Raw genomic sequence first — 21,957 nt, forward strand, 5'->3', positions numbered from 1 at the left:
ACTTAAAAGAAATAAAGAGCTTTTCACATGGATTGGAAGTCCCAGAACATTATTATAAGAGAAGGGAAAGAAAGATTACAAAAAGGGCAATAAAAAGCAGGGTGCTTTGGTGAAAGGACAGTGTATTAACTTCCTAGGGACTATAAGTACCAAAAACTGGGTGACTTCTAACAACAGAAATGTGTCATCTCACAGTGTTAGATGCCAGAAGTCCAAACTCAAGGTGCCGGCAGGGCCATGCTCTCTGGTGGCACTAAGGGAGAATCCTTCCTTGCCTTTTCTAGCTTCTGGTGTTTGTCAAAAATCCTTGGCATCCCTTGGCTTGTGGATGCGTCACTCAGTCACATGTCATCTTCTTGTGTCTTCACATCAACTTCTGTCTGTGCGTGTCTGTCTCTGTGTCCTAATTTCCCCTTTTCATAAGGACACCAGACACATTGGACCAGGGCCCGCCCTAATGACCTCATTTCACTTAATCACCTCTATAAAGACCCGGTTCCCAAACAAGGTCACGTTCAGAGGTACTGAGGGTTAGGACTTCAACATATCTCTTGGGAGGACACAATTCAACCCATAACAAACCACTTAGTTGTGAATTGACAGTAATGTGGCCAGAATGAAAAGCATGACTGCACCAATCAGGAATAAGGGGGAGAACTCTGCCCTCTTAGTCAGAGTATACCTGGGTTACTGCAGTGGGTTCTGGGCCTTTAATAGGCAATGAGGGTGATGAGGGAACTTAAAACCAAATTATTGGACTGTGGTTTAGAGGAAATGGGAATGTTTAGCCTGAGGAAGAACAGGCACAAGGGGAAATGAAAGCTGCTTTCAAATACATGATCAGCTGGCTGGAAGTAGAACTAGAGTTGTTTTTTATGGCTCTGAAGTCAGAATTATATTACTGAGGTAGATTGGTTCAAACAGATGAAAAGAAGATTCTGAAAGTTACCATGTCCAGAGGTGGTTGTAATTTCATGGAAATACTGAATTCCCTACCTTTGGATGTCTTCAAGCAAAGGCTTAACACAGGGTGTTTAAAAGGGAATGGAAGCATTGGAAATTAGCTGAGATCATGAGTCTCCTGACCTGAATATTCAAGAATTCTATGGAAGAAGTTCTTTTAAGTAAAGAATATCAATACCCAAAGAAACCCATAAGATCTTATAAGGAAATGGAATGTGCTAACCAAATGTAGGATTGCTTTCTATTAAAGAAAATGTGGGGCAAAGAAAAATGAGAGGGATCACATATTTTAACCACACAAATAAAAAATAGTGGTTTAAATAAACATAAAATATACTCAGCAAGAATATAGAAAAACCACACAATTAAATAAGGGAAAGCAAAAACCTTATCCAAAGCACAGGAATTTTAAAATAGAAGTAGGATTTCAATTTTACAGAAGAAATGTGAAAGGTGAAATCAATAAGGACCCACATGTTCCCCCCAATACCCAGAAGCATGGAGGAAACACGAAGAATAGATGTTCTTTGGTGAAGTGAACTGATTTATCTGAAATAAGTTTGTAGGGAGGAAGAGGTCAGTAGAGAAGGGCAAACAGGAGACTGCATGGGCCGGGCAAAAGGCACCAGGTTTGGAAGTGAGTCTGAGGACCAGCTAGTTTGGGCTCGGCCACCAACCAGCTGCACAACCCCCACCAAATACCCCACAGCCTCTCAGTTTTGCTCTGTTATTAAAAACAAACAAAAAATTAGGTGATGCTTTAACAATTCTACTCAGCTGAAAAACTGAGACTCTGAAGAATATCCACAGGTAGAAAGTGAGGGAATACTTCCACACAACACAAGCATAGGAACATTTAACTTTAAAAGACAAAAAGTAAGAAAAGCCATGGTAACTGCTTAAAAGACCGTAACTAGAAGCCAAATAAATGTCGGGACAAATGAAGATTGTTTAAGTTTCATGAAAAATAAAATGGACGTCATTAAGCAGTTAGTCTATCAATCATTATATATAAAGTGTTAGCTTTGTATTACTGATGAAATTGTGAGTCCTTTGTAAGTAGCTATTTACAAATATTTTTGTAAACTCACTTATGCCCAGTAGTACGTTACTCAGTATGCTCTGAGATGTAATATATCCCTAAGCTGGAAGCTACGTGTTTGGCTTCCAAATCTAATAGTACCACCTAGACAACATGATTTAGGATTATGTTCTCAAGTCCTTTTTCTTCAATAGCTATTTCATAAAAATTCTACATCATATTCCATTCAACACATATTTAATAGCTACTATAAACCTTGCCAGACATTTTTTAAATCTAAAGAAGGACATACATAAATGAGATAATATTTATTTATAATACAGTATAATACATATACTAAAACAAGAATATTCAACATACAGAAAAAAAGATTTAAAGATGCAGTGATGCCTAGGCAGGGTTTTGAAGGATAAGTAGGAGTTTACTCAACACAAAAATAGGAAAACGTTCCACTCAGAATGTTCAAAGCCATAAAAGAAAGAAATGAAATGAAAGATTTGGGAAATTGCAATTGGTTAAATATTTATGAAACAAAATGCTAGGAGTGAACAATAGCAGAGGTAAAACAAGACAATTAGTTTGCAAAGGGCTTTCTGGGTCATTCTAGCACCAAAGGCTTCTTCTTATGGGCAATAAAAAGGCATTGAAAGATTTTGAGCATTTAAGTAGTTAATAGGCTCAAATTGACGTTTCACGAAGATGACTCCAGGTGCAGAGTGGAAGAGGAATGTGAGCTAGAGGATAAGTGAGGAGATGGGCAGGGAAAGAAATGGGAAGGAACTGAATTAAAGCCATGGTTGCAGAGAGGTTTTGGGAGTGGCATTGGTGAGACTTTGGTAACCAATGGGACATTTCAGACCTGCTATAGAGCCAGTCACCAGGAGAGATCACAGAGGAAAAAAACAGGTTTAGGGGTGAGAGGGTCAGTATGGGCCACAGTTAAGCCTGAGATGCCCAGAAGACAAGTAAACCTACCCTCTATATCATCTTTTTCCTTTCTAACCCCTGCACATTTGAAAAGCCTACTTTTAAAGAAGGAAAAATCTAAACATCTGGGTTCTTTTATTAATTAAATGTCTGTTTGAGAAAATGAAAGGCAACCACGTTTTCCCCCAGAGTAATAAGCACCACAATGCTGTTACGTTTTCTAAAACAACACCTGCCCAAATGCTGTCAAAGGTGTTATCCAATCAAAGACCAATTAATCAAATGCTTTGTGACTAGACAAGAACTGTATATGTCACACTGTACCATCAAAATTTAAAGGAGAGGAATGCAAAAGATACCCTTAAAAGCAAAACTGAACACCACAACTTTATCTTGAACACAACTTTATCTTTCCAGGATTCAAAGACTCTTGGGGGTACCTCCGATGTGCTCTTCTGAGCCTGGCTCAAAACTGTGCATACATGTGTGGAAATGTTCTTGCTTTTGCTGGGTGCCAAGTCGACTCTCCAGCTCTGTGTAATGATCTGCTCGTGGTTTAGGTAGAAGGATCGGCGGGGGGGTGGGGGGGGGTGACAGCATCCGTGGAAAGGCGGGGGACAGAGGGCCAAGCTTGCATTCCCCTTCGGCAACGTAGGGCCAGACTCACAGTCATGTGGTCAAGACATAATGCTAAGTTTAACCGATATTTAAGGTACTGTAGCTGGGAAGGGCAGACTTGCTGCAGTGTATGTCAATAAGCCCTATGAGAAAAACAGACTGTGCAAATGGTATTTCCAAAAGTCACACATTGGCAGGCTGACAGACACTAACACATTTAGGGAGCAATAGCCAATCCAAAGTTTTCTTGCATAATTAGTAGATTTGGTCCTCTTGAGAAAGGACATTTTCCATGAAGAACTTGCTTTGAAGGCAGATTTTCACTGCCAGGTCTCCTGGGAGAATCATTTTTTCCAGCTCTCACTTTTGCTATCTCTGACTCATCTCTCAAAGTTTAAGGGAAAACATTCTTATGGAGGGAACATGTGGGGGTCAAGATGGAACTTTTTGAGTGTCTCCAAATGTCCCCTATGATCAGAGCTTCACATAAGTTTGCTAAGGCTCCGGTGTGAGAACTCGAGCTCTGGCTCAGACTGGAGACAGGGAGAACAGGTGACCCCTAGGGGCAGCTCACATGCAGAGAAATGGCTCCATATGACCCGGCAATGGTGTGTGAGGTCCAGGAGCCCTGTCATCCTTGGGAGGAAGTAATGATTTACTCTTGAGAGAAGAAGTAGGAATCAAGTTCTGGACAATGTGGGGTGGGGAGTCGGGAGTAACAGGAGGAAGGGAAGATTATCTGGACACCTTAAGAAATGACTAGAAAATGCCAAACAAGCTTGGGTGGCCTTTCCAAGCCCCTGAAAAAGCCTCCACTAAAATTGGCTAATAATGGAAACAAATATCATCCAGAGAAACAGGAATTGACTGGCTTGGCCTCCTGAAATTTAAAAGCATTTGGGGAAAAACAAATTGACCCTATGATGCTGTAGTCATAAAACATGTTATTGATTTCTTGTTGCAACTGGTTATTTTAATCTTTCCAATTCTTTTTTGTTCCTATCTGCACCTCAGGATTAAATTGATCCAAGTGGGTGGGTGGGGTGGGAGGGTGGATAGTGGCAGCTAGTTTTTGTCTGGTTTGTTAAAGATGACCCACACTTCTAACCAGTGGACTCTGCTTCATACCACTGAGCGCTAAATTCTCAGGATCTCAGCTCAATCTGTCGGTGGCCTCCACTGAGAATGATGCCCATCACCAAAGTGCAAGGAGAGAATTAAAGTTATCCCTGACAGGTGAGCTTGGCCGAACACTGGCCGTATGTCTGAACACTGACAGCACAGCCTGCCTCTGTCTCTGGAGGCCCCATCACCAGGGTTCACACAGCTTTGACACTACATAAATTATATAGAAGAAAAATAAATGGCTTCTACTTTGGGGGGCTGAGATTTTCTGATTTTTTTGTAAAAACATTTCACTGTTCTATAAACAGTCTCTCATGGCCCTGGTTTTATTTTAATTACATGTATCCCTCTTTATTTTTTTTTTCTTTTCACAAACCTGGGCAGTAAAGTATTGCACATTTAAAAGAAACCACATGCAGAAAGAAACCGCATTCTTGGAATGAGATACCCTGAAATAGCATCTACATGTTTCTTTGGCCTGATGTTCACGGCTTCCATATACACAGGTTTAGAATTACTCTCTGCAATTGGGCCAGCTTTGAGGGGGTTGGGAGAAGAGCCCGTTCTTCTTCTGTGGGGTCTCATAGGCTTCTGACCTATTGCCTGTGAGCAAGGCACAGGCTCCAGGAAATTTTTCTTTGCTTGCTGGTATACTTCCTACTAAAATATAAAAGATTTTCATATCACATTTGTGAGTCATAGGAAGATACATTTTCTTATTGGACACCAAAATTCCAATTATGGAATGAAAGGCTCTGCCCCCTTGAGTTTGATTTTTTTTTTTATTGTTAGTTTCAGGTGTACAGAACACTGCAATAGTTACCCTTTTCACCCTCACAAAGTAACAACCCCCCTCCCCCATCTATTGCCCTCCCACCCCCGATATCATGCTTATCTATTAGGGGGCCAGATGGACCCATGTCCTGTTGGGGAGTCCACTTCATAGTTGATGTAGAGACCTGACCACCCCTTGAGTTTGATTTTACATATGAAAATGACAAATACATGGACACACATCCATATACATTAATATATACACTGAATGTGTATGTGTGTGTGTGTATACTTGCTTTTATGCTACCTTTATTAGATTTTAATCTTCACTCCTCAAAAGCAACTCATAAGAAATATGTGATGAACATACATTGCATAATATTAAAATCATAAATTTGAAATCAGGAGATTCTCTCCTGTAGCTCTGTTGGAATGGAATGGTAAACTCACAAAAAAGGCCTTCAACGATAGCACTTTATCAAGACAAAATCCATGGGGAACCAAATCACAGAGGGTTGCAATAGGCAACTATCAACTACGGAAGCCCAAAAGGAACAAAATCTGCATATGAAAAAACAGCACCAATGGCATAGATTAGAGTAACCCTTCATACTTCTAAATGGCTTTGGAAAAATGTACAACTTTGAACTATGACATTCTTGGACCTCTGGAGAGATGCCACTTCTAAGTTACAGCCAAGGCTCTTCCACAAGAGACAGCCTGTGTCTCCCAGACCACCACAATTATGCCTGGCCTCTCCTGGCCTCTGCCCGCAGCATGGGTCAGAATGCCACTACCCACTTAGAGCACTCTCTTGTTAGAGTCCCAAGGGGATTGTCAATCCCACATATGTGAATTTTGCGGAAATGCACTAAGAAAATAACCCAGCGTGATTCAGAAATAGTATAACAGTAAAACCGAATGTATAGTCAGTGTTTTTCAGTGATTCTATATATGTGAACGCTCCAAAAGCATCAAACTGCTTTTTAAATATGGTTTATTTGATAAAATAAAACCTAAAGTACTGTTACACTCTTCCATGCTTTCTGAATTCCTGGGGAGAGCTTTACCCTTGTGAATAAATTGGCATCATGATATGATACTGTTGACTAAGAACATCCCTGACCTGGTGCCATTCCCTTTAGATCTCTTATCCTTATCTTCATACACACTGAGCTTTAGCCAAAATCTCTTTCCAGCCCTTGCTTGCAGCATTTGTACCATTTATTAGGGCAAGTTTGTTGACTGAATGACTTTGACTCTTTTCTGGTGCCCGTTTCCACAGCCTGAGTTCTTTTCCTCTTTCCTGACCCAGCTGCAGTGGGTGACCTCCTCTAACGCCCCTTCTCACTCAGCTACCGCAAATACATATTTCCCTAATTGGTTGTGAATTTTGTTTTCATTTTCATTTTGACATTTGTCACTCTGTCTCTCAATCTGATTATTTGTATACTGATTCATGTGAATATAAGTTGTTGAGAGCAATAGCCATATTTTATTTATCTTAGTTTACCTTGTTGTGCCTTAAAACAGTGCCTGGCACAAGTAGATATTTTTATAAAAATACTTTAAAGACATAGGTTGAATGAATTTATAGTATGGGTCCTGGCTGGTCAAAACTGAAATGTAATACAACTGGCAAGGGAATCTAAGTGAACCTCGCCCCACTTGGTCCATACTACAATCATTCATCTCTGTAGGGGTTGAGAGTCTCCCTTTAATACTCTAACCATGTCCACTATTGGAATCTATGCCTTACTTCTAGTGCATGAAATAGAACCTGGCTCGTAGTGGGTGTTCAATAAAAAAACTAAATTCTATAACCTAAGCAGGCCTCATTTAACTTTTCTTTGGCTTGTTTTAAGAGACCATATCACCTCATCTTAGAGAAGCCTTTAGTCCTGAGCATCAGGAGGGATAAGATACTGGTGATTGCTAAGATTATGAAGGTACTGAATTATGGAGGCCTAGGAGAGATGATGGCCACTGTGTCACCTCTGCTCTGAGTGCAAGTCACTGCATCTAAACCTTCTCAGGCTTAAGTTCAGGGGAGATAAAGGCACTTGTGGAAAATTATTCCCAGATTTTTAGAGACAGGGGCAGCAATGCTGGAGAATCTCAGGCTCACTTTATGCTGGAAAAGCAGCGGAGGCCTCGGATGTTTTACACGAATCAGGGACTCACAGAAGACACCTCTCAGTGTGTCCTAGAAGAGACGAAAGGGATTTACAAGGAATTGGAGTCCCTACATAAAAGATGGTTGCCACCATCTGGTAAAATTTGGTTTTATAATGTGACATCATTTTGCCCAAGGATAGGTGTGGAACCATTTGGGAAATGAATGAAAAACCAAATTCTTAGAGAACAGTTTTCCCCCTATAAGACATTAAAATATTTTTCAGTATATCTTAATAGAAAATATTTAAAATTAAAGAATGTCAGAAATAATTGGGAGCTTAGCAACCAACCAATCTGAACCCATTGATTTTCTGATGCGAGAACTTTCTAGTCCTATGGCTAATTTTTGGTAGAGTTGAGACCAGTAACCAGGCTTGCTAAGGCTTATGACGGTAACTTTCTCTATACCAGAACAGACACTCCCTAAAGCGTGATGTGGAAGTCAGTTTTGCTAGAAGCCAAACTGGAACAAGAAAAGAAGTCTATACTGAAGAGAATCAGGCACTGAGCCCTGATGTCCAGGTCAAGCCAATCAGCATTAACAATTCCTACTAATGAACACGCCAACTATTTTCCATTCCCATTAAAAGAAAGTTAGAACTACATAGTGTCTCAAAACTTTGATCTTTTCCTTTAATGAAAGCCACCACAAAGAGCATACTTTCCTTGAACCATCACATCTCTCAGCAAAATGACTGAATTGTATGGACTCTGAGAGGCATTTATTTCTCTGGCTGTTTTTAATTCAGAGGAAAGAAAGGAAAATAAGAGAAAATTCATGGGTAGCAATAGAATAAGGATAAGTGTATCTGGAAATTTTCATTTGGCAGCTAAAGTCCTGTTTAGAAACTAGAGGGGAAAATAAATATATATATGAATTTTATGTATTATATTATGTATTTTATGAATTTTAATTAAAAAGACTATTTAGTTGCAGTGAAATTCAGCTTTTCATTCATTTAACAAATGCTTATGAAGAGCCAACATCCTGTGAAGAATAAAGCTAGATACAGGAAACTCACAAGGACATAGAGGTAAGCGCAGGCCTTGGAGGTGGGAGCAGCATGGAGGACTTCCCTGAGGCTGAGTCCTGACGGACAACGGCTATTAACCACGTGAGGCCTGGATGAAGGACATTGCAGACAGAGGTAACAGAGAGCTAGTGTTCCAGGAACAGCAAGCAGCTCAGTGAGCCTGGAGTGCTGAGTGTGCGAAAGGGGTGCAGTGACAAAGGAGGCTGGAGGGAGAGAAAAGGCCATCTCAGTAGCTGTATGCCAGAGATGACGGGGAGCTATCAGACATATCAAGAAAGTGTGACATGATCTGATTCATATTAAAATAATAATCTTAAATGTCTCTTAAACATAAGAAAAGACATTCAGTTAAAAATCAGACATACTGCTTTTCACCTACCAGAAGAGCAAAAAGCAAAAGTCTGAGTAGGGTAGAGAAACCGGCATTTGCCCACATTGCTGGCAGGAGTAATAATCATTTGGCAAGATATTGGGTTGTCAGAAAAGTCATGACACATTTTTGCAACAAAAAACATAGAAAAAAATACGTCATGACTTTTCCGACAATCCAATACGTTAAAATCATAAACACACATATCTTTGGCCCAGCAATTCCAGGAGAGTAATTCTCCTGCCATTACTCTCATGGTAGTATGGAGGGACAAAGATAAAACTTTAATCATTGCAGCATTGTTTGTAATAGCAAAATATCAAAAACTATTAAATGTCCTTTAAAAACAGGCTGGCTAAATACATTTTTTTTAGCTCAACATGATAGAACACCTTGCATTTTTTAAAAAAAGAATAACTTCCTTATATGGAAAGATTAACAAAATACATTGTATATATTTAAAAAGTAAGTACAAATCAGTGCATACATCATGATATCTTTATGTAAAAGGGAAAGACATATTAATATATTTTATTGGCGAGTATGTATAACATATCTCTGGAATAACAGAAAATTCCTCACCATGATTGTCTGTATGAAAGGGAACTAGGTGGCTGGCTGGGAGGTGGGGTCGGAGGGACCCTTTCCAATGGATGCCATCTTTTGTGACCTTTGCCCAAAGAGTTTCCCAGAGTGATGTGGGCAGGTGAGGGTTGGATTGATTAGAAAGTGTCATACATAAGTCCACTTTCAAGAAGTCTGGTTGTGCAGGGGGAGAGTGATAGGGCAGGTTTTGAGGTGGGGGTGAGGGAGTAATGTCAGATCAAGAAAAGTTTCTTTTAGACCGAGAACCAGGTTTGAGCTTATTTTTAGGTAGACAAAGATGAAAAATAATAGGAAAAGAAGGTTATATTGATGAAGTAAGACAAGGGGAGAAATGAAAACATTGCAAATTTCCAAATAAGGTTTAAAACTGCAAACCCAGGAATTATACCTTTCTTTCTTTTATTTTTTAACTGCCCGCTATTGTCTTTAGAATAGTGGTTTGTATCAAGTAGGACACTTTAAACGTTTTTTACCGTCTGATGTCATGGTGCCTGGGCTCATGTTTTGGAGTATCTCCTTTCACTGAACATTAGCTGCCACAGGACACAGCCAAAAGGATATGCATAAGCAGACAACCTATGCACATGTAAAAGCAAGATCAAAGTGGCATGCACCTACTTTAGCAAGTGTACGCAGGAATCCCACCAACGTTGCATCTCTCCCTGCCCCTGGAAGGGGAGGGCATGTTGCTCTCCCCTCTGCATTTTGGCCCCGGCTGCAGGTGAATCCTTCACCAAGGACTATGCTTCCAGCAGATCCAGGCCCAGGCTCAGCGTATGAGGCAGGACGCAATCCCAAAAATTCCTTTCTAAATGTTTAGTGTTTTTCTATGCCCCGGCATTTCTAATACCCCTTTCAGGCATTAGCCAAGTGAAAAATTTGACTCACACGCCCCCTAGTGACAGCCCCAGGAATGTCTTTCAAAGAGCTAAACCATGCCTCATTGATAGCCAAGAGAAAGAGCCAGTCTCAAATGTGATTCTTACAGAAAAGTGCATCTTCACTTCCCCACCTGACAAGGCTTTCTCTGAATAGAAGGAAGAATCTGGCACACTGAACATGTTGCCATTAATAGATTGGAGGGAATAAATTTCAGTCACGGTGTCAATGAAGACATCACCAGATCTTCCTTGTTTTATGCGGAGGAATGTGTTAGAAGCAGGAAGATTCTGGATATATAAAAAGGAGAAGGGAGGAATGTGGAATATGCTAGACCTGGACCAGTCTGCACCTCTGGGCTCGAAGCTAACGCAGGATGATGAATGCCACACTTAGGCTCAACTTAAAAACACACAGATCATAAGATTTAGTGCACTGAGGACACAAAATCTGTGGGAAAATGGCTTATGGGGACAGTGATAGCAGTGATTAAATACTTGTAATGCTGACATGTGGAAAATTAAACTCCCTTGTTCAGAAGAACTCCAAATTAGTGGTTCTGAACTGTTTAAGGGTCAGTTTAAGAAATGTTGAATAAATAGACTTCGTCTCTAGAAAAAAAATACTTTCATACTTCACAGGTTTTCATTAAAAAAATTAATGGCTAATTAACATTGAAACATGCTCAATTTCACTAAAAATTTCAGGCCAATGCAACAGGAATATACTATTTTTTACCTGTCAATCATACAATTTAATACTGCAAAGCATTGTCAAAAGTGTGGAAAATAGGCATCCTTACGCTATTATATGTATTATAAACTGGTGCTGTCTTTTTTGAACGACACTCCATGTGTTAATCGATCTCCCATACTATAGCTTCAGTTTCCATCTCTAGACCTATGATTCTCCAATTTATGACCCATCCAGCTCAGACCTCTCTTTGAGGTTTAAACATGAATAATAACTGTCTTCACTTGGCTGTCTCAAAGGTTCTGCAAATCCAACATGTGCAAGACAGAATTCAAAAACTCCCACAAACCTCAGTCCCAGATAGTGTTCCCTGCTGGTATGTTGCACGCCCATCCCATTAGTAGCATTAGTCAGAAATCTCAGAGGCATCCTTGACATTTCCCTCTAACTACTGCTCCCCACTTCCCGTGTCACCACACCAGGTTAAGTGATCATCATTTCTCACTTCGACTACTGTAATAACCTCCTAACTTGTGTCCTAGCACCCACTCTGGCTCTCTAATGGGTTATCCTCATTGCAGTCAGAATAATCTTTTCAAAACTTAAATCTAATCATGCCAATCCCCCTGCTTAAAGTACTGCAATTGCTTTTAAAATAAAGACAAAAGTCTTAAATGCAGCCGGCAGACTCTGCACAGTCTGACTGGTAACTACTTATCCAGGTCCCTCTGTGCCATTCTTTCCCCCATGCTCACACTTCAGTTCTCTGGCTTCTTCCTCCTTCTTTAAAGCTACTTTTCTCTCCTGTCACATGGCTTTCCTAAATGTGTTTCTCCTATTTCAAATTGTCTTCTCTCTCGTCAGCTAGTTAACTCCTTTTCAGGATGTCATCGTGGTTCCCGAGGGAGGGCATCCCTGACACCCTGTTCAGCAGTTTTCTTTTGTTACTTTGCATAAGAAAGCATAGAACTATAGAACTATGTCTTTTTTTATGGCACTTACAGCAATTTGTAATTATGCCCTAATCTATGTGATTATTTTAGTTCTATCTTTTCCTGCTACTGGCCTATAATCTTCATGACAGCAGAGACCTCGTCTTTCCCAGAGTGTACTAGTGGGTCCTGAAATAGCAAAAGGTAGTGTGTGTGTGTGTGTGTGTGTGTGTGTGTGTGTGTGTGTGTTAGAAAATGCGAAGAAGAAAATACACAAAGAGCTTAACAGAGATTATTTCTAGATAATGGCTTTAGGCATGATTTTTTTTCCATCTGTTGCTTTTATATGTTTTATATAATTTATACAATGGTATGCATTTATTCATAACCAGATAAAATCAAAGTGTTATATTATTAAAGGCCTAATCAACTGAATTTCAGAGGAAATGCCTGCCAGCCACTTACACATATGCTAATTGTGAGTGGGCCAAAGGATTATAAGTAAAAATAATAATAATAATAATAATAATCAAAATAATAATAATTTAAGAAGCCATGAATGCTATCTTTCAATCAAATAGGACCTCCGAAAGATTATATACTTAAGCACTTGGTGAAGTCTAGCTCCTTTGAGAATTGACTTCACTAAGTGCTAACATCAATATGCTAGATTTCATCAAAGGTTGCTTTGAGAAACAACCATAAAATATATATATATATATATATATATATATATATATATATATATATATATATCCTTGTTTACTTTAAAGCTGTTGTTGAAGATATTATTTATTACATGACTCCACGTTCAGGATACAGGGTCCTCAAATGAATCTCTTTTAATCTCAGTGCTAAATAAAGCTTTGCGTCTGCTGAAGACTATCTGACTTCTTCCTTTCTAATTAAGAGAACTCTTCATTGGTTATGTGAGACTTTTTGACCAAGAGTCAGACTCAAAGCCCCAGCAACTGTTACCCTGGATGGGTGGCATATTGGTATTTTCCTTCCCCTTGGTTTTAGCTTTCTGTTTATATTTTCATTTAATTTTACCTATTTGGGATATAAACTGTGTGATGTAAAATTATTTGTAAATTGAGGCGGGGAATGAATAAGTAAATAAAGCTTGTTACATAGTAAAATATACTATTTATGAACATTAATAAAATGCATAAAACTTCTACTTTCCCAAACTGTTCAATCTTACCCAAGGTCTCCTTTTTCCATCATCTTAGAGGGTCTACTGGCTAAATTTAGATGCAGTTACACAAGATACAGGCTAGAATGTCCTTAACGGTTCTCAACCTGAGCAAAAGATTCAAGTACACATAAAAAAGGAAAGCTTGACTACATGATAAATCCCCAATATAAAGGAACAGTCCCCAATAGTTACCGCAGTCCAAAGATGGAAATGGGTCGCCTTATCCCCAGGAATTTCTCTTCTCCTGAGACTCTAGACCACTTTCTGATGGAGGTAAGGCAGACACACACATATCTAGCTACCTCTCACCAGCAACACTGCCCAGTATCCTTGCCTCTGACAACCTCAGTGTGAGAAAATGTCACTGAATTATATTGCAAATACTCAGGATGGGAGACTTGATGCCTAGATGTCTCCCTTGCCCCTTTCCCATCCCCAAAATGAAGGTAACCATTAATTTCACTGGCCGTTGGCTCTGTCAGTCTCAGTCACCATGGAGGACTATCTGCTCCACAGGCAGACTTGGTCTTTTTAGTGACAGTTGGCTTTTTGGCCACCACCCATGAAATGAATGGTAGTAGCTGATTAATAACCTTAGTAATAAGATGTCTACAAAGGACAAAGAGTGCTAAATCAGTGCCTCATAGGTAAAGAATGCTTGGGAAGTTGCAAAGAAGGTATGTAGAACATGAAAATTAACACATGGTTTCTACATGAGCTCACCTCAATGTCAGATTCAGCTGCAGATCAGAGATCTCATACGGATTCCAGCTGTTTTGCAAACAAGGCATGGTAATCGTCTGATACTTATACCCATTGGAACAGTTTGTAATCTTCTATTTTCATAAACTGCTGAATCATACACAGTAGCCATTTTTTCTATTACTTTAGGCGTTATACTTAGTGAAGCAGACATGTTTACTCAGCATTACAGACCAGGATCTCTTCTGGGGTTTTGAATAAATTGGGAAAGATTTAGGGAAGAAATTTCAGAGGACTTGAATCATTTAAAGAGTCATGCAGAACAATGCCTTATAAGGTCATAGAACAGAGATCAACTAGACCACCGCTGACTTTAATTCCGAGGGTGCAATGACTCATTCAGACCAAAAGGGGCTCCGGTATCTGATATCCACAATATCCTATCAGAGCTCAAGTCGCAACTGTCCTTGGGGAGGAGAGAAAGCCAACAGAGGAAGTCAGGCTCTGGGCTGAGATTGAAGTGAGGGAGGAAAACTAAGGATTGAACAACCCCGTAAACTATGCCACCCAACCCACACACATCTAGATCTGCGTTCAGGTGGCATCTGAAAAGAACTATGTGTTCCATGGTTTTGCTATGTTTCATTTTCCCTTAGTTTTATGTAGAAATGTCATGGTAAAAAAAAAATCGAAAATTACAGATGTTACATAAATGATAAATTAGAAACTGATACTTCACTTTACGAAAGGATTCTTGGCTTCACAAAAGGAAAAGTCATAGTATTTTTAAATGACTGTGTCACTTGTTAAACTTAAAATATGATACCAATTTTGGGCCGGCCGAGTCGTGCAGTGGTTGGGAGCTGGCTTGGGATGCCAGAGAGCCCCGGTTCGGATCCCACATATGGGGGCCGGTGACACTGCCCTCCACAGCTAAGATGCTGAACAACGTCTCGACCTGGAGCTGGGCTGCCCTGGGTCGCCAGCGATAGTGTAGGCTGCAGCCTCTGTGGCAGTGGGTTGCCATGGGCTGCCGTGTGTAGCCAGCAGTCAGCGTAAGCGGCCAGCAGCCGCTGTGAGCGGCCGTCCAGAGGCCGGCGACTAATGTGCCTCACCCGGGAGGAGCGGGATGGTGGTGCCAACTTGGGCCAGTGAAGCAACGTCCTCCACAACTAGACTGGAGAACAAAACGACAGCGGCTTGTCTGTTCCCTTTCCCCCAATTCCCCAGCACTATTCCCATCCTCCCAATTCCCCAATAAAAAATCTTAATATATATATATATATATATATATGATACCAATTTGTATTACTCAAATCAGAATAATTTATTATGCAGAATATCTTTAGCTCAAGGTTAGTTCATGGTTAACTAAAGTTTTACTTAGAATATGTGCAATGTCATGCTAGATGCTGGGGGAGATTCAGAAGTATAAAATACTCATTTCTTTCAGCTGCTTACCAGCAGTTAACAAAACTTAAAGTCGTTAGAAAGACAAGACAAATGCAGACGAAGTAGCAATAAGCAGTAAAAACAGAATTTGTTCTAGATTTTGGGGAGCATTCTGCAAAAGGGTTAGGAGAATGCAGGAGCAATGAAAGCTACAATGATCTAGGGAGATTTCATGGAAAAAAATAGGAAATATATAAGCAGAACAGGACACTTTCCACTGATGGAGAACAGAAATGGAAGGTATGTAAACTGAGAACAGATATAGAAGTTAAAAAGGTAGTCTGAAAACTGAAAAAGCAACTTCCAGGATACAGGGCAGATCAACACTTGTGCCTGTTTTTAAATGATGGTCCGCATTTTAGATCTAAGCTGTATTTTAGATCTAAATAGATCTAAGCAATTTGAGATGACAATCCCTTCTACCTCTGCTCATTAACATAGATCACCCTTCAATAGTTCTGAAGGCAGATGGATAAAGATAGAAATTTAGAGAGGCGTTAACTGATAGCTACTGGAAGTAAATAGAACAAGACTTCAACTATTGACTAGACAGATGTAAAACTCAGCCTCACTTATCACATTACACTATTGTCTTCCTTTTTCCCACTAGCAACCAAATCAACCCTGATGGCACTTCACAGCAAGTTTCCTAGTGACATTTCACAAAGATTAACTTCAGAGGGTTTTAATTTGGTTAAAATTCACTTCTTGTGTGGGTTGAAGAGACACTGGGTTTGAAAATCCATTAAATTGTTTTTCCATTACCTATGACATCGCTTTTATACTTGTTCATGTTTGTCCCAATCAAATATCATTCCCTACTAGCTGAAGTGAATCCTTATTGACGAAGTAACTAAAAAAAAAAAATCACATCATCCAAGTTGTCCCATTAAAAAAAGCCTCTGATATTTCCCTGCCCTCAGGGCTCTAGGTCACAAAGAAGAACATTTTGACCTGGAAATCAGGAATACACAAGCCAAACCGATACACATACAAATGGTAGGATGACAATGTACATAATTTAGTCGCTATCTTTCCTTCCCCCTCCTTTCCTCACTCACACACCTATATATATTTTTTTAAGTGATCAGCCATTGCCAGTAAAGGCAAGGATGACTTAGAAATCTTTTTGTGGTATTCCCAGTTACTGACCTCACTGAAATGGAGTAGGCTGGAATGCCACAAAATGCTTAAAGGAGCACCTAATCCTACAGCATTTAATCCTCCCAAAATCAAAAGTTTTCATGACTCACCAGGGTAAAGATCAAACCTCCATCTTCCTTTCCATAGCAGATATAGTCACATAGGAAACTGGTTGGAATTATGCATCCAGATAGAAGAGACTTAGATCTTCAGTATTAATGAATTCTGGTGCTTTTCTTTGTATCTTGAAATAGTTACTGTTTTTGATTCTAGTATTTCTCAGCTCTACAAAGAATCATTTGAAAAGCTTTTTAAAAATGCTGACTCCTGTACCCCACACCAAGCCAATTAAATCAGGATCTCTGAGGGTGGAGCTCAAGCACTGTTAGTTGTGCCAGCTCCTCAGGTGATTCCTAGGTTTAATCCCTGTTTATTACCAGTGTAGTCAGAGGCACTCACTTGGCTTAAATGAGAATTACTTGGTCTGGGTGAAAATGAAAGTGACCTTGTTTTGTGGTTGGAACAGAAAGCATGCTGGAGTATCGGTAGAAGGATACCTGAGGTTGTGCTTAGTCCCAAAGACAAGTTTTTATAATCCTTGGATACCATGCAATTATAATCTTTGGATGCTCATGCAATTTGAGGCTGAATGGACCATCATTCTTTTTCTATTCAATAGTCAGCATTTTGTTCTCACAAAGAGCTTTCCCATCTTCCAAGTTTACTTAATTAGCTATTTTTAGTATGAAGTGGTGGGTTCTTAATTATTCAATGGGTTATAATCCATTATCCTTCAAATTGTCCCAGGTTTGGCTCAAACTGTATCCCATGTCTTTTGTGACATGACCCCATCATTTTATTCTGACTTTCTTACTTTCAGTTACCACAAGATGTTCCAGATTCATCTTGAACCCTCCCTGCCCCAGCCCTGGAATCAGCCATTACTCCAAAAAGCCAAGGTTCCATTTAGTGGAGAACGGTATTTAGAAACCAGGATGTGTAATCTAGTTTTGTTCATTGCAACTGCGGTGCCATTTCTTCTAAGCCTGTGTATATGTATACAGGAATGTGTGTGTATATATTATAGGAGTGCTCTGCATTTTTCAAAATGATTCCTTCTCCCCTCCCCCTGCTGGAAGCCCAAAGGGGATTTTTCTTCCATATTTACTGTGGGAACCCGCTCAACTTTCTAGAGGTAAATCTCACAGTATTGTGGTCCCCCTGGGTTTTAACTCTCCAAAATTGTCCACTCTTAGCCTCCAAGCCTCCAACAATTCATCAATTACAGTTCAGGTTTTCCTACCCCAGCACCGATTTCCTCAGCAGTTTTAACTCATGAGTGCATACTTTAATGAGTTTTCACAAATATATACACATCTGTATTATTACAACCCTAGTCAAGATACAGAACATTTCTATCACCTCAGAAATTATTTTCATGCTCCCTTCCAGTCAATCCCCACATCACATAAGCAATCCCAAGTTTTGATTTAAATATGGCACGTACTTTTGTATTTGATTACTTTTGCTCAGAATAATGTTTTTGAGATCCATCCTTATTGGTACATATAGAAGCCATTCATTCCTTTTACTTTTTAGTGTATAATTCCATGGCATTTATTGCATTCACACTGTTGGACAAACACGGCCTATCTCTATGTATTTCCAAAAGAAATTTCATCACCCCCAAAGAAAACTCCGTCTTTATTAAATAGTCACTCCCTATTCTCTGCTTCTTCTAGCCCCTGGCAACCACCAATCTGCATTCTGAACTTCAAAATGTTATTCTGAACATTTTGTGGAAATGGAATCATACCATATGTGACCTTTTGTGTCTGCCTTATTTCCCTTAGCATAATATTTTCCAGGTTCATCTGCACTGCAGCATGAATCACTACTTCACTCTTTTATGACTGACTAATATTCCATTGTATGCCCATACCATATTTTATTTATCTATTTGTTTGTTGATGGACATTTGTTTCCACTTTTTGGCAATTGTGAATAGTGTTGTTACGAACATTTATGTACAACTATTTGTTTGAGTACCTGTTTTCAATTCTGTTGGGTATATCCCAGAAGTGGAATTGCAATGGTAATTCTGTTTAACTTTTTGATTAATCATCAAACTGCTTTCCACAGAGTCTGCACCATTTTACATCATGCCAGCAATGTACAAGGTTCAAATTTCTCCACATCCTTGCCAACAGTGCTCATTCCTACTTACCGCTATTAGTATTCCATTGCATAAATATATCACAATTTACTTATTCATTTTCTTACTAATGGACATTTGGGATATTTGGTTATTATGAATAAAGATACTCTGAACATCCTGTAGACTCTTTTTGTGGACACATGTTTTCATTTCTCTTTGGTAAATACCTAAGATTGGAATTGCTGACTCATAGGTGTATTTATGTTTAACTTTATAAAAAAAATTGCCAAACAATTTTCTGAAGCCGTTGAACTATTTTACAGTCCTATTGGAAATGTGTGATAGTTCTCAGTTTCTCATACCATGCCAACATTTAGTGATGTCAGTCTTTTAAATTTTGGCCATTTTAGTTGGTATGGAATGTTATCTGTGGTATCTCATTGTGGCTTTAAAATGCATTCCCCCAAAGAGAAACAACGTTGAGCACCTATTTTTCTGTATGTTGACCATTTGATATCTTCTTTTGTGAAGTGCGAGTTCAAATTTTGTCCATTTTTAATGGGTTGCTTGACTTTTTTTTGACTTGTAAGAGTTCTTTATATTTAAATATTTCTCAAATATAAATATTGAAAATATCTTTTCTAAATCTGTGTATTGCCTTTTCATTTTCTTTATGGTGTTTTTTTAATTACTTTTTTATTGTGAAATACACATTTTTTAGAATTAGTTTCAGCTGTGCAACACAGTGCAATAGTTATACTTTTTACCCCTCTAGGTGACAATCCCCCCTCCCCCAATGTGCCGCCCCACTTTTAATGGTGTCTTTTGATAATCAGAAGTTTTCAACTTTGATGTTCAATTTTTAATTTTTTTTATTAGTGTATTTTCTGTCCTATTTAAGAAATCTTGACCTACCCCAATTTTATGAACATACTCTTTTATGTTTCTTGGGAGCTTTTTTAGTTTTAACTTGGTTTAAGTCTATGATCCATCACAAATTTTTTTTTGAGTATAGTATGAGGTAATATTGATATACTTTTTTTTCATAAAATTATTCATTTATTCCAGCACCAATTGTTGAAAGGACTTTCCTTTCCTTTTAAATAGCCTTGATGCCTTTGGGGAAAATCAATTGACCACACACACACACACACACACACACACACACACATATATATATATATATATATATATATATATATATATATATATATATATCATTGTCTTTCTGAATTTTCTATTCTAATGATCTCTTTATCTACCTATCCTTATGCCAACACCAAGTTGTCTTGAGTACTGCAGCCTAATAGTATCTTGAAATTAGGTCAAGTGAATACTCTAAATTTGCTCTTCTTTTAAAAGATGTTTTGGCTATTCTAGATCCTTTGATTTCTCATATAAGTTTAGAGTCAGTTTATCAATTTCTATATTAATTAAAAAGAAACCCCTATTGGGCTGGCCAAGTGGCATGATGGTTAAGAGCTGGCTTGGGATGCCAGAGGGCCCCGGTTCAGATCCCACATATGAGGGCCAGTGACACTGCCCTCTACAACTAAGAGGCTGAACAACAGCTCAACCTGGAGCTGGGCTGCCATGAGTCACCAGCGTCGGTGTAGGCTGCAGCCCCTGTGGCAGTGGGTTACCATGGGCTACCGTGTGTAGCCAGCAGCCAGCGAGAGCGACCCTCCAGAAACCCGCGACTGATCTGCCTCACCTGGGAAGAGCGCAATGATGGTGCCAACTTGGGCTGGCGAAGCAACGTCCTCCACAACAAGACTGAAGAACAAAATGACAGCAACTTGTCTGTTCCCCTTCCCCCAATTCCCCAGCACTGTTCCCATCCCCCCAATTCCCCAATAAAAATATTAAAAAAAAAACAAAACCCTATTGATATTTTGGTTGATATTAAATTGAATCTAGGGGCCGGCCGAGTGGCTCAGTTGCTTAAGAGCTCGCCCAAGAGTGCGAGCTCTGAGCAACAGGGTCACCAGTTTGATTCCCAGCCCAAGCTGAGCTGCTGCTGAGCTGCCAACAGGTGGCAGGATGGCTCAGCTAAAAAAAATTAAAAATTAAAAAATAATAAAAATAAAAATAATTAATTAATTAAATCTATACTTAAATTTGGGGAAAATTTATATCTTAATAATATTGAATTTTTAATCCATTAATATTATCTATCTTTCCATTTATTTAGATTTTCTTTATTTTTTTCAACAGTATATTGTAATTTTCAGTGTTGAAGTCTTGCGCATATTTTGTTAAGTGTACTCTGGAGTATTTTGGTTTTAAGGCTTTATCAATGAAATTATTTCATATTTTGTTTTTTTATTGTTTACCACTAACATAGAAATAAAATTGTTTCTTTAATACTGATCTTAATATTGAATCCTTCCTAAATTAACTTATTAGTTCTAATAGTTGTTTTACAAAATCCTTAGGATTTTCTATGTAAACATAATTTCTCCTGTGAAGAAAACCATTTTACTACTTCTTATCCAATCTTTGTGACTTTTATTTCTTTTTTCCAGTCTTTTTTGTACTAGGTAATTATTCAAGTACAAAAGAAATGGTAAGAGCAAACATTCTCTCCTTGTTCCCAATTTTAGGGGAAAAGCATTCAGTTTCATCTCTAAATATGATGTCAGCTATTGGTTTTTAGTAGGTATTCTTTATCAGATTAAGGAAATTCTTTTTATTCTTAATTCGCTGAGAATTTTTAAATCATGAATGGATGTTGAATATTGGTAAATTGTTCATTGTTTATTTTTTAATGATTTTTCTCCTGATTTTGTTAATAGGGTGAACTAAATTGATTGACTTTAGAATCTTAAACAAACGCTTGTATTCCTTGGAAAAAAACACACCTGATTGTGACATATTCTCACATATTATGTATTGCTAGATACTATTTGCTGATATTTTGTTAAGGGTTTCTTTCTCTATTTCATGAGGGTTATCAGACTATAAATTTTCTTGTTTGCAATGTTTTTGCCTGGTTTTGGTATCAGGATAATGTTGACCTCATAGAATGATATAGAAAGTATTCCCACCATCTGTATTTTCTGATATATATATATATATATATATATATATATATATATATATATATCACTAAAAAAAGGAAGTCAGGAAAGACTGGGCAGCTAAATAAAATTTGGAG

The sequence above is a fragment of the Hipposideros armiger genome, unplaced genomic scaffold, assembly GCF_001890085.2.
Source record: "Hipposideros armiger isolate ML-2016 unplaced genomic scaffold, ASM189008v1 scaffold_169, whole genome shotgun sequence".
In the NCBI taxonomy this organism is placed as follows: domain Eukaryota; kingdom Metazoa; phylum Chordata; class Mammalia; order Chiroptera; family Hipposideridae; genus Hipposideros; species Hipposideros armiger.